The following is a 14,528-nucleotide window of genomic DNA, read 5'->3' on the forward strand; positions in this document are numbered from 1 at the left end:
AACCATCTAAAGAATGAGTTCGAGTTTACAGAAGAACTGCCATACGCTGATGGAGTTTTGGCTGAGGTGAGCACAGATCAACTTCAATAGAAAATGCAGGAGCTTGCAAATGGCCAAATACACTTGTCGATCTACACATGCGAACCCTTTTCATTTCTAATTGGATCTCTGTCACGATAATTGTTCATACTGGATACTCACTCGGTTCCGGAACCTTGTGGAGGAGATGGAAATGGACTGCTCAAAGTTTATGAATCCACTTCCCTTGAATGCTACCGCGCTTTGTGTCAGTGGTTGTGAACCGTTTGACAGTTACTGGAGTAAAAGCATCTGAGGCCCAGTCTTTTGCAGTGATAATCAGGTAAATGTTATCACGCTATTCATAACACTGTTCGAAGTGTCTCGTTACCACTTCCCAATGTTTGGGAAATGGTAAAGGAGTTTTATTGCTTTTTACTACTGAGTATATCCCCTAGAATTGAGGAAATGTTCTCAGATGATATCGCCACTTTTCGGAAATGTCTTATTATTTGGTGATAATAAAAGGGGCAATTTTTTTCCTACCTTTACCTACTTGATAACTATCGTCAAAAATATTTTTCTGTCTTTTCACTATAGCAAACTCGGGTTTTTGAAAATTTTTGAAGGTTACGTTATTATTTAGGGATTTTATTTCGCTCCAGTCCCTGTTTGAAACAAAATTATTTTTTTAGTGGCACCCCTTTCAAATTTTTACTCGAGAAAATGGCTACTCTTCACAACCCCTCCCCCCTAAAACCCTAAAACCAGGTGAATTATTGAGCCCCTGAACGAAGGTGTTTTTCTCCTGCAGCATGACGCCGGGTAATGCATCTACGTCGTGTACACGTCCACATGGAGTCGAAGATGAGTCGTTTGTCAGGTCAGGCCAGGAAAACACACGAAAAACAGTAAGAAGTGCTAAAGTTTATTTTAGTTTTATACCATGCACCCCATCCTTGAAAAGTTCGTCGCTCTGAAATTCAATCCCTGTCTACCATTGAAGGCCACTGACTAGGACGAGCGAAAGTTTCTTTTTGAAAAATTGAGGAAAAATAATTGAACTTTAGTGTTTTCGTAAAAAGGGCGCTTTTTCCACTTCGGTTGACGTTTTTCCAAAAAGGTGTGTACATCTGTGTTTCAAAATGCCCAAGACGCGTCGCCAACTTGTTGATAATAAGATAGAAAATGAAACATTAAATATAATTTGTAAAACCAGCTGTAGATCTTGAGTACTCAAACTGCTTCTCGTGAGGAGAAACGGCGAAAAATATTACTTAAGGCGCTATGTTAGGTATGTAACTTAATTGCTAAAATAAATGAATTTTGTTTTGCGCTGACATTGACATTTTTTTTACTTCAAAAAGGATGACCTCATCATCAAAGTGACAGATGATGGGACGAGCACTTCCAGCGATCAAGTAAGTGAATTTCCTGTGTGTAAAGTTGTGTAATTATTGTTAACTTGAAAAATCCTGGTGACCGACAATTTTTGTCTGGAAGGGTATAACAGGAAACTGCATGTATATGTTAGAAACTAGCCACCGGGGTCGGGTATTATTTTAATTTTAATTGCAGTTCATGACGCCACAGTCGAAAAACCATTCGGCCGCGCCTATCCTGTGCAAGCGGAGAAACTTAAGAGCTTGAAGTTAACTGCAGGTCTCATTTATTTTAGTACATTCACCGATCGAGTTGTTCCTTTGAAAGTCTTGAAAATGATTTAGCGAGGTGTTACTTGTTTTTATTGCAGATATTAGAATCCCGTCAAGTTCTCAGCAAGGGCAAAAAGCGCAAGATGCCTGACGAGGTGCGTGCATCTTTTCAGGATAAAAATTAAAGTCGACTACAGTTCATGAGACGTTATAGCAGACGTTATAAACTAATCAGAAGAATTTACGTTTATCAACAAATTTATTGCTTGCCCTTCTATCCACTGAGTAAGTAAGTACTAAGTACAAAAGGACAAGGTATCATAACCGACTGGGAGAAAGCACTTCATGATGCAGTGCGAAAAACCACAGGCTTACGTTGTTTCAACCACTTCCGACGCAATTGTAAAGACAAATTAAACACTTAGGAAATCTGGAAAACGGAGGATCAAAAACTCTTTCTCGTTGCTGTTTTTGGGAACGACGAAAAGGCAGTCCTCGAGTCCGACTGTAAGAATTATCTGGAAGGACGCCTGAAATCAGTTCAGCCGCTTTTGGATGAAGAGGAGAAGCGCCTCACGTCCACTTCATCACCACTTCATCTATGCTACTGCGCAGAAAATATTAATAAAATTTTGAGAAAAACAACTCTAACAAGCTGCGGCTTTAATTTTCGTATGATCCTACTCGCTCTGCTTGTTAACCAGCATCTCTATGTTCGAAGGTAAACAAGGAATTGAACGCTTTTAAAGACTGTTTAGGTATTTGCATATTGAGAGGCATTTTTTTTTTCAGCTTCCGCGCACCGTACAGTACAATCAATAAACATGGTAAACTAAATAGCTTTTATGCTGAGGCACATCAGGGAAAGTTGAAAGAGTTCCCCATAAGAGGGGCTCAAAGAGGCTAACCGTTAGACAAAAAAAGGCCAAATAAATCAGCCGTTAGACGAAAATACAAACAAACTTTCATCGTTAGGGATAAATAAGTTTACCGTAAATACTTCTCTGATCGCAACCGAACAAAATTGACTGATAGCTATAAAATTATCAAAAATTCAAACGTTTACCGTAGAGTCATCACCCCAAGTTAAACTACCTAAAAAAATGGTTGGATGGAAAAGTTCTCAAATCAATTAATTCCAAATTCCTTTTCTGTTTGGTTGATACTACCCTTCTCTTGGTTGTAATAAGCTCGCAGATTAATAAGGTTTTATTTTTTTTGGCTTAATTAAGAAGGATCGAATGAAGACAATGATAATTATGCTAAAAAGTTATAGCTCATTGAAAGAGATCACGAGAATAAGAAAGGATTGAACAAATTGAAACAAGGACGAGAATGATGATGGAAAATAACATTCAGCAAACAGTGCAAACAAAGTTTGGTACAAAACAGGTGCCCCATGAAAGTGCGTGGAAATGCGACTTATAAATATGTTTTTCCCAAAACACAATGCTACGAAGATTTTTCGATGAAATTTTTGTATGATATGACTTATATAAATTTACAGAAACTGATCGAAATTTACTTTACATTCAAATGGTATAGGTTATTGCGTGAAGATAAAAAATGGGTTTCATATACAAGATATCTGATTGCTTGGAGATGCAATCCCTTTGGAATGAATTGAGATATAGTTTGGATATCATACCTCTCCGTAATAACGTTTGGGGGAAAACTGCAAATGGAAAAACGTTGTGCGCGTTTTTGGTTTACGTTTCTATTTGAAGAAAAGCCCTCATCTAGGGCGGAGGGGATCTAGGAGTAATAAAGGAACAAGGAAAAAATCTAAGAAAAGCTTGAATGAAACAAAGGATATAATATAGCATTTACCCGGAGAACAGTTATCTGCAGTGAAAATATAAGGCAAGAAAAAGAAAATGAAATGCCACTTGAAATCAGCAGACATGACGGATGGCTGATGCACTTGGCGAAGTTTAACTTTGCTTGAGCCTTACGTTTCCTTGCTAAGTCAATAGTAAAGGTGTCATGTCATCAAAATGAGCTCAAACACGCCAACTCTATACTACTTTCCATATTATGAAAGGGAAAGAATTCCGAGAAATGAAAGACAGTTTTGTTTCAAAGATATTTATATCTATATTTATTTTATTTATATTTATATCTATCGCTCTGACAAAGGGCTAACGCTCGAAACGTCAGCTTTTTTACCCTTTACGGTGGCTAATTTACGTTTTCAACCCAGTTGTTAACATTAAATTAACTGCTGTACTCTCCCACCGACGCAGCACCACAATTTCTTTAGAAATTTACCCCTTTATTCATTTGTTTCAAAGAAATTGACACTCTGATCTCGCGGTGGTGGCATTGAAAAACAGGAAGTAATACATAAGGGACTCTCTCGAGGAAATGAGTCATCAAATTGCTATGTTCTTAGGTCATGGATCTCGAGTAAAGTTTGTCAGTAAAGTTTGTCAGTAAAGTTTGTCAGTAAAGTTTGTCAGTAAAGTTTGTCAGTAAAGTTTGTCAGTAAAGTTTGTCAGTAAAGTTTGTCAGTAAAGTTTGTCAGTAAAGTTTGTCAGTAAAGTTTGTCAGTAAAGTTTGTCAGTAAAGTTTGTCAGTAAAGTTTGTCAGTAAAGTTTGTCAGTAAAGTTTGTCAGTAAAGTTTGTCAGTAAAGTTTGTCAGTAAAGTTTGTCAGTAAAGTTTGTCAATAAAGTTTGTCAGTAAAGTTTGTCAATAAAGTTTGTCAGTAAAGTTTGTCAGTAAAGTTTGTCAGTAAAGTTTGTCAGTAAAGTTTTTCAGTAAAGTTTGTCAGTAACCTTTGTCAGTAAACTTTGTTAGTAAATAAATATTTTCTATTTAAATTTTGCTCGCTTAGTATTGCGTGACAATCTCAGAAAAACAGGAAATCAATGATGCAACAGGAACTTTATCCGAAAAAATGTGTCACAAGATTTAATTTCATACGACAATGTTAGAACTAATTTTTTAACCTGTCCGACGCTTACATTGTATTTTTATCCTGTTTTTTCATTATAATTTTAAAGCATATCTTGAGAAATACAAATTTCGTGTAATTTCTGTGGGTACTCAAGATCAACTTCAGGAATAAATCCTTATTCATTTTCTTCTCTGTATTCAGCTAAGTTGACTTTATCAATAGCTTTTTCACTCAACCCTTTAAAACCACCAGTTGAAAGATACTAACTCAAAGCCCAACTATATAGTTTATTAGAATTGAGATACATCTGATTTGTCCCGATGATACCACAGCTGAGCTGACATTAAGGTCATGAGAATAAAGGAATGATTGTAAACTAAAGAAGCTATTGACCATTAACAAATTCCTCTTGTTCATACCATAGGAATTGTATATAGAACTGCAATGAGAATATAAATATTAATTTTAGGATGCGATGGGTAAAGTCTAGATTTTGCAAGTCATATAAGCTTTGACTTTATTGACTTCTGGAAATGTGTTCATTTAGCCCATCTTTAACTTTAGGAAAACTTTTTTTCTTACTTACAACTTCGGTTTTTCAGTGCTTTCTAACATGATTATTAATTTAACCCTTGAATCAAATATTATTTAATATTAATACTTGTAGAGCAAGCTGTCAAAAGAGCATGAATCACGAGAACGATGAATCATCAGCACACCACAGCGATGTCAGATGCCACTACCAAGCCCAGTTTGACAACAGGATTTTTACTTGTAGGGTGAGATGTAAAGCATATCTAATTAGGCACACTTTTCCTTCTTCTTGACATTCACAGACTCTTGGAGTTCTTGCCACAGGCTTTCTTTTTTCCGCTCATTATTTATCCCTTTAACTCCCATGAGTGACTAAGGTACAATTTCTCCTTACAATACCATTAATCAAGCAGACAAGTGATGAGAATAAAAACAAAATGTCAACAAGGGGATTATCGGTAGATCTAATACCAAATTCTCCAAACGAACATCATATGAACTGTATGGCAGACTCCAAGAAGAGTTGCTAAAGGAGATCTTGGTTGTGAAAGGTTACTGTAGTGCATAAGTTGCTGTTGATGATTTCTAGTTTCAATGGCTGGACAAGTGTGCGTACTTGACAACCTTACCAATGCTGTGAGCTATGAAATAATGAGCTTAAGGTTACTTCCCACCTTCGCGAGTGTCCTTTGGGAAAAAATTCATACGCGCGCTAGTTTGAGCGAAACCCTAACAAATTATATATCAAAAGAAAGCTGAGCAAATGTACTTTACGATAAAAATATAATTTAAGCGAGTTTTACTTTTAGGAAGTGTCAGGAGCCGGTAAGGGGCGAAACGACTGATGGTTCTTCTATTGAATTTATCGGGTACCGGAAACCGCAGCACGTACAAACTGGCTGCAAAGTCTTATTCACAAGGCATCAATTAACTAAAGTGTATCGGGCTTTTCCTATATTTTGATTGGTTGTCGATGTATCCCATCTGAAGTTGGAGTAGCTTAAAATATGCGAGACGTGATGCGTAATTGGACGGTACGGGAAAAATATTTTGAAAACACACTTTTGTTTTTCATTATCCTTGGAATATTTCGGCGAAATTTCACGAGAATCGGTCAAATCTAAATATGCTATAAATTCGCTCAAAGTAGATGTACTCCTCTCAAAATCAAATGGGAGGTTTTAGCTCATAAATGTTCGTAATCAACTCTCGCCACACTCGGAGATTATGTCGCCTCCTGAAACCGCAAACCAATGGGACAACGGGACCTTCCGACGTCAATGACAATAGATCAAGAATTCCCGCGAAAAGTATCGCATGGTAAATGCGGTTTTCTTTTTGGCTCTGTAGAACTTTGGGGAGGACGAAAATATAATGGGCAAAGTTGCCAAAGGCAAAAAAAGGAAAAAAACCCACGATAAAAAAGGCAAAGCTGGAAAAAATGCCGAAAAGCAAGACCAAGAGTCTTCAGACAGCTTAAGGAATACCCTTATTTCTGAAATTAGTTCACTCGGGTAGGTTTATTTATGATTTCGAAATTACGATTCGGGGCGATTGTTTGTGCTTTTGGATCGGTTCCGTCAGATTCCGGCGAACAATCTTGTTTGCGATCTGCATTGACTTTGATTTTTAAGCTGCTTGCTCCAATGATATTCGAATGTTGCGGAACTTCAGCAGTTGCCGAGCTTGTCAGAGGCTCTTGGTCAAACCAAGAACCTTTATCGCTTTCAGCAAGGATATTATTCTTTTCTTGGAGGAATGGTGCGCTTAATTTCTTCTTTGGGCCCCTTTTTTTGTTCATCCTAGCCCAAGGACTTTTTTCTGCTTTTGATTTTTCGATGAACGCAACGTGAACGCACTGCACTTCTACGTGAAAATTTTTTCAAGTGCGCGATGTATACAAAATATGCAAATAACATGACATTACTTTCAGGGGACTCGCTCAGTTTCCAGATTATGACACCTTCCTAATTTATTAACTTTTATTTGAAAATACGTTTTTCTAAATAAGTGAGACGCTTTTTGATATTTTTAAATTTTTCTTTTTGCAGATGTTAGGTAAAATGTCTGATTTCGTTTTAGTCAAAGAAAAAAAAAACGGTTGTTTCGGCCTCTGAAGGTGGGAAGTAACCTTAAATTACTCTCTGCCTTGCTAGTCACACTTATTTTTGGTATTCCTTCCATGATATTGATTTAAATCGGAAATTAACCTCACATATGACATGCATAATTTTTCAATACTTCCTTTCCTTTTTCGAATAAAGGTCTGTTAGGAGAAGGGAAAACAGAATCTGGTTGTTCCAAAAATGCGTTCCTCCAGTGGTCTGGGCAAGCACTTGCAATAAATAATTATTTTTATTATAAATTTGAATATAACGCGTGTTGACATTGATTAAAAGAGCGTACTCCATGAGAGTACAGAGCATAGAGCTGAGCTAAAGCTGTCACGCCATCTGCCAAATTGTACTATGTTTGACCTTTCCCGGGACTTCTCTCTGGCTTTTTTTCGCTAATTGAAAGTGAAATTTCGGAACAAGCGAGCCGGCAAGTAGCAACAGAAGAACCAAACAAAGGTTTTTTATAAGGCCAGGCGCCGTAATGTACGTTATTACAACGTGAGCAAGAACGAAAATGCTCCGGGAGAAAACGAAATGGACAGTCCGAGTTTTAGAGGTTTTCACGCTTAGTTAAATGGCAAGCTTATGTGCGGTAATAAAAATCAAACACAGCTAAATTCATACTAATCATGCCGGTGTCAGAGCTACTGCGATCACGCTGTGGTCCATTCTGACAGGGATTCTGATTGGCTTATTCTAGCGTACTTTATGAGAGTATAGAGCATGCTGACGACACTGTTGTTCGCTTCGGAAATAAATTTTGTTGTGAAAATTGGTCGTAATGCTTGGGAGTCGTAGTCGAGTGTTTCTCCCTACACTTCTTTCGTGCTCTAGCCACTTCCTGTGTGCTTTACAACAGAACAGAGCACAGTCAAGGCTTCTCTATTTGTTAAGTAATATTTAGATATCTTGTTTTCTTCTAAATTTGTTTTCTCTTAGAATTATGGTGCTTCAAAAATATACTCAGCAAGGAATTAAAAAGGATGGGGTTAACGATGTACAGTTTGTGCATAAAGGATTATTCCACACTTAATTCACAACAACAACAGTACTATCCAATGATTATCGTCATTATTTTTATTATTGTTATTTCATATTATATATAATTAAGAGTTATTCACTAAAGTGGAGATCATAAGAGGTGGATATTTATCTCGCCGCTTTGCAGCTCAGTAAATATCCATCAATGACACTGTGTAGTGCTATTGATGAGTATTTATCATACAGATACCAAAAAAATAATATATATTCTTGGATAAACTGAAAGATAGTCGGAAATTAAACTCTTCACGGGCAACTTGGTCTTATCGCATGCAGAGGTGAATAGTACTTGCTATTCACTTTCGCACTAGCGAATTGTGCGTGCACACAAAGCACTTTTCATCTGCGTGGTATATGTAAGTATATATATATATATATATATATATATATATATATATATATGTCAACAGTTACTTTAAAAATATAATTAGTTACAGTGGTGTATTAATAATAACTAACATCATTTGTACCAATATTGAAATGTTATCATTAAACTCTAGAACTTGCAATATGTGATTGGTGGGGCACCCAAAAATTTGCATATACATGTAACTCTGTATTTTTAGGAAGCCAAATTAGTCTGGTTCCCATAGAAAAATGTGCAGTGCCAGCATTAAATTTCTTAGGTCAACAGATGTACAAGTCTTAAACCTTTTGACCCCTAAGAGTGACTAGCAGCTAATTATTTCAAGGTCATGCAATGAAACGAATGACTCCTAATAGGGGGGCTCCTTTAAACAAATTCACCTTGCCAGTACCATTTAATTTACAGGGAACAGTAAGAAGAATAAGTACACTCATGTTAGCGTGTAAAGGGTTCAATTTCATTGAGTTTTCACTGTAACCTCAGATTTATTAAATCTGTCATGGTCAGGTATTGTTCTGGAGTGCTAAGGATGTGGGGTAATCTATAGTAGCCGTCAGTACTGGTTTGAAAAGGAGGACCCAGTTAAGACTGCGGTCCCGGACTGAGCTTCGCCATGCATGGCCTGGGGTAAGTTTTAAAGCTCGACCACGAACGATAAATTAAGCCAATTTTTCCAAATAATTCATTATAATCTGTGACATTGCTTGGAGAAACAGATTCCTGTGTTCTGTTTTAGCATTATACCACACTTTCTATTGGTTTACCATCATTATAATAACCATGCAGAATGTTGGGAGAACACATGAAAAATTGTTAATCACGAGCCGGAGGCAAGCGATTTTTAAACTTTCCTAGTGCTCACAACATCCCAATAGGGTTATTACGGCAGTAAAGCAATAAAAAGTGCGGTCTTTCTTTTAATAAAATAAAGTTAAAACAAATTTCAATTTTATAAGGGTGTTTAGGATGACAGGTGTATTAAATGAAAAGTTTTGACCAGCAAGTTCCAGCTATTTTATAAAGAAAAAATTCTTTTGCATCCTTTATTGCAACACGCTTTTTGCATCTAGCAAATGTTTGCTAAGCTGGATGTTGGCCATGGAACCAGACGGTTTTGGATCATATTAACTATGTCGATGATGCAGTTAGCAGTCTTCAATACTCCTTCCAGTCAGGCAGTGACCAACTGGATCATAGACAGAGTGGTCCAAGATTATTGGGTCTCAAATTCTGAAATAATAGTAAGTAAGACAAAATTTGGCTCAGTTTCCAGTGAACTTTCTGTACACTACGGTCATACACGATGAAGTCTAAGGCTCAATATGACAGCTTGTGGCTTCCATGGGCGACTTTCAGCAATAAATACAGACATTTTTTAACGCATCTTTATGATACATTCAATTTCAACAATCTCTGATACCAGTTGGTAGGATCGGTTAAAACTGTTGACTAAATAACGAGGGAAAACCTATTACAATTTAAATTAAACTAAATATGCTAAAACTTAATACAGTTAGGAAAATTACAACGAAAATAATGATGAAGCCTACAAAGTACCAAAACTTACATTTGTTGCGAGACTGAAGAAATAGAGCTGAGTTACTGCCAAACGGCGAAGAGGCTGCACTTAGTGCCATACGATAAAATATGATTGCAAGAAATATAATATGAAATATGATCGGAAGCGGAATTATTGAGTAAAACTAACAGTCTCAATGAACAGTACGTTCTAAATACATGCTACGTTACGCAACGTTACATTGCATAGCGCACGCAAAAATTTTTACTGTAAGCAGTGTCGTTGTATAAAAATAATAGACTAAAGAAAAAGACTTTTGTGATCTACACAGCTTATGAAACCTTTACAGTGGCCAATTTACCTTAGCAGCTCAGTTGATTAGGCTAAATTATCTTGTAATACCCTCCAATGACGCAGTTCCACAGCTCCTTTTATGTGAAATTTACCCCCTCTATTCATACGTGCAAAGCCTCTCACTTGGCAGTATCACAGCAGATTAAATGTCATCATCTGCACTACACTGAAAATGCAGGGCAGTATTAGCTGCAGTCGTGTAGTTTTTCTCAACTGTGCTTTGTACTTGTAGACTCCTAAAAATTCTTGTTTTTTAATCAACCAAAACCAGGAAAGATAACAGCTATTAAAAATTTCAAGATTGCGTCATTTTTTTACCAAATTTTGGTTGAGACAAATTTAAAAGCCAAATTAGTTTAAAAAAATGTCTTAACTTATTATCTTTTAGGCTTGTCAGGTATGCCGTCAAATATTCAGCAATGGAAAGACTAAGCACCACTGTCGTGCATGTGGAGGTGGGGTCTGTGATGCATGTTCAACCAATAAGAAACCCGTACCAGAACGAGGCTGGGGTGAGGAACCAGTGAGAGTGTGTGACCGCTGTTTTGGAAAAACATCAACCGTGGAGGCTCAGCCTCAACCCACATGTGACTTAAAGTAAGGTTGTCTTCTGAAATGAATTAACAGTAAAACGCTAATCCAGAACTCTAACTCCCTGAAGTGATTAACATGTAACTTCTATCTATGATATCCATACGTTATCGAGCAAACAGGTAATGAGAGTACACAAAGATATCAGGTATACGTTTTCATCTTGATCTAACACCAAGCTCTTGTAATTAATTTAGAGAGAATTGTGTAGCAGCTAAAGGGAAGAATTAACGATTACATCGTGAGTTAAAGGATTTAGTTTGGTTTTGATTTCTCTTCGATATTAGATACATATTTTGTGCTCGTTTGAACAGTGTTTTATCCCATGCTCTTGAAGAGGAAGTTCCTCAAGAAATTGTGCACCCTCAAGATGACCACAGTCTGTATTCTGAAAACCCTTTTGGATCAGTGGCTGCCAGAAAAGTAACAGAAGTTGTTCAGTCTGCTGTGGGTGTTTAAAAAAGCCATTGTTTATCCGAAGGAGTTCATCTTTAAAGCAGCAAGGCCAGGATACTGGGTACCAGACTCTCAAATTTTAGCCTGTAACTGTTGCCAAACTGAATTCAAGGGAAGTGATACCAAACATCATTACAGAGCCTGTGGTGTGGGTGTCTGCAACTGTTCAGAAAGTAGACCTGTGGCTTTAAGAGGTTAGGATCACCCAGTCAGAGTTTTTGACCAGTGTGCTGCTAAAAAAAGGAAAGCTTTAAGGTCAATTTGTTTTCAGTGAAAAGCCAGCCATGATAAACTTCCAGCTTATTGGCCCTTTATGATCAAATTTTTATTAAAACTGCAACCTTATGAGGTTTACATGAAAATTACTACTTCATGGCCTTGCATGGAGATGGAGAGCATCATCAATGGCTGTGAGATCAAGTTTGATTTAAGTCCATGGCATCCTTTGCTTGAAGTCTTTTAAACCAAAACTAGAGTCTTTTGAGGGCTTTCTACTTAAAAGACATAAAAACCAACAAAAAAATTATCACAGGGGCCTGTCAGACCTAAGAACAATAACCCAAAAAGGCAATGGACTCTCAAATTGAACACATGCAAACTGTCTGATATGCAGGAAAATGTTCACCATCAAGTCTTGATTGGTTTTAAGCTACTGCATTTGATTGATTGAGAGGGTGTCTAGAGTTTTGTAGACCATTCACTTAATGAAGCAAAGTAAAACCGGTGTAATGCTAGTTTAATTTTGATGCTAGAAAATTCTACATTATCCTCTTCACCTTTGCTCTCTTAAAGAGAACAAATGAGTAGGTTCTCTTAACAGAATCAATAAATTTATAAACCAACAGGTGATGAGAGTAAAGAAAATTATCAACCTTATAATAAAGCGATCTTTAATTTACTACCACCTTCTCAGAACTAACATTGAAAGAAATGTATAGCAAATGGTGGGGAGAAAATACACTGCGATCCAGGGAGTGACAGGGTACATGGGACCCACAGTAGTAGGTTCTTATTTAAAACGTTTTAAAAATGCTATACCTGAATGTTAGAAGAGGCTATAGGCTAATTTTGCTCTACCATATTTATTATACTTTTAAGAGATAATAATACAGGTGTATGAGATATTATAAGTTAAAATAACTAAATGCAACATTTCTCTCCTTGTAAAAAGTTTGGGTGAAATGTTTTCCACGTATATTTCCATGTTTGCATTTCTTGTGAGCATTTTCCTTAATAGGTTTATTTCTAATTTTTTTTAGCTAAAATTGATGTTAAACATTTTTCAGGCTGTTATGTGCTAAATTTTCTTTGGGATTTTTCCTTAGCTTCCAGGTTACTTCAATTTATACACATTAAACAGCTGAAAAAACAGTATTTAGGACCATTGTGACTGCTCTCATAACATAAACCGGCTGAGAAAAAGAAATCATGTCAAAGGTAACATCAGCTCATAAGTAAAAGTGTTGTTCCTGCCAGAGCTTATCTAGTTTTTATTGTTGTCGAGCAACTAAGGGCCTGTTATTTACACGAGGGCCCTTAGAGTTTTCCTGTACTCTGCCTCCAACTCCCGTTGGGTGGGATGCCAATCCATTGCAAGGTTAACCCTATCTGCTCTAAAATCAGGATGTATTTTTTCCACACCGTCCTTTATGTTTTCTGAGGAGCAGAGGAGGAGAATTAGTTTAACAGTCCACTGAGAGATTTAGTCGGTGATCAATTCCTTGATTTGAGTGACCTTAATGTCTGATCTAGGGGTGATAAGGTTGTTGCTTGTCTCTATTAGGAGTCAAGGGTTTAATAAGTGTTTGTTTTTTCATTTTCAATTGTTTAATTCTTTTAGAGGACAATGGATTCTGAGAATAGGAAAGGTAAGGCTTTGAGCTTTTCAGTGGATGGGAGGGATGTCGAAAACCAAAACAAAAGAAATTACAACAGCCTATTGGAATATAAGAAAACATCGGATGGAGCCAATCGAGATTTCAAAGCTGCCACAAGCAAACTTCCTAGGGGCCGAAATAGATGACACATAATTGGTTCAGAGAGCAGTGCAGGTTTTTTAGCTAGAGAAAAGTCAGGGCAAGAGGAAAATCACCCGTCTAAGTCAAAAGTGGAATATGTGTGCTGACCTCGTACTGAGGCTGGGCGTCAAAAAAAGTTATCAGCAAAAACAAAATAATATGACAATTTGCAGCGATTTTTTCTCTCATTTTATTGATGCCAAAGCACCATTTATTAGTCAGACAGGTGCAGTATCAAAAATTTAGTTTGAAATGTTTATGTCTCCGGGAGAAAACTAAAGTGAAAAAAGTGAAAAGCGATAAAAAGAGAATTGCATGTGGCTTTCATTTCAAAGAATATCATTTTAAGAGAGAGTCTGACCGTGAGGGAAGGGAAAATGGTGACCAGCAACGGGAGATAAGGCTCTGAGAATCAGTGGAAGAGTTGCAACGAGAGGGTAAAAAAAGTGGGAGAGGAAAGAGCTTAGAAAAGAGGGCAGCTATGTAAAACGGGCGTTGTGGTGGAGAAACAAGATTAGTTACGGAAGATTGTTACATATAAGCAGCTTGTCCAAGGTAGTTAGCAAATAAGTGCCCCGCCCGATCTTAGATGAGCTGATAAGTCCAGAACTGTGCAACTACATTTCACAGGAGGCAACGAAAGATAAAACTGCAACAAACTAGTCTATTTTATTGAAGTATCGTTTCAATTTCATTTAGGCCAGAAAGCATTGCTGTTCATTTCTTTAAAGTTTATAGTGATACACATAACAATCCAAATGCAGTGGGAGAGATTTTGACCCGTCCATCTCTTCCTCAAAGGATACACCTTCTGAAATTTTAGGATAATAATGGAAAACATTACTGGCCAATAATAATTTCTACGATAAAGTAAGCGAGTTGGACACCTTTGTTATCAGAATATTTGAATGCTGTTTGATATGCCGTTTTACATGAAGGAATGTTCAACTTGGTATCT

At 36.9% G+C, this 14,528-nt stretch overlaps 1 pseudogene; it reads left to right on the forward strand.

Annotated features, from left to right (window-relative positions):
* The first annotated feature begins 833 nt into the window (after positions 1–833).
* Positions 834–11,826, forward strand: LOC149042525 (zinc finger FYVE domain-containing protein 1-like; annotated as a pseudogene).
* Positions 11,827–14,528: the final 2,702 nt, after the last annotated feature.

This window comes from Pocillopora damicornis, chromosome 7, assembly GCF_964200805.1.
Source record: "Pocillopora damicornis chromosome 7, jaPocDami1.2, whole genome shotgun sequence".
In the NCBI taxonomy this organism is placed as follows: Eukaryota; Metazoa; Cnidaria; class Anthozoa; order Scleractinia; family Pocilloporidae; genus Pocillopora; species Pocillopora damicornis.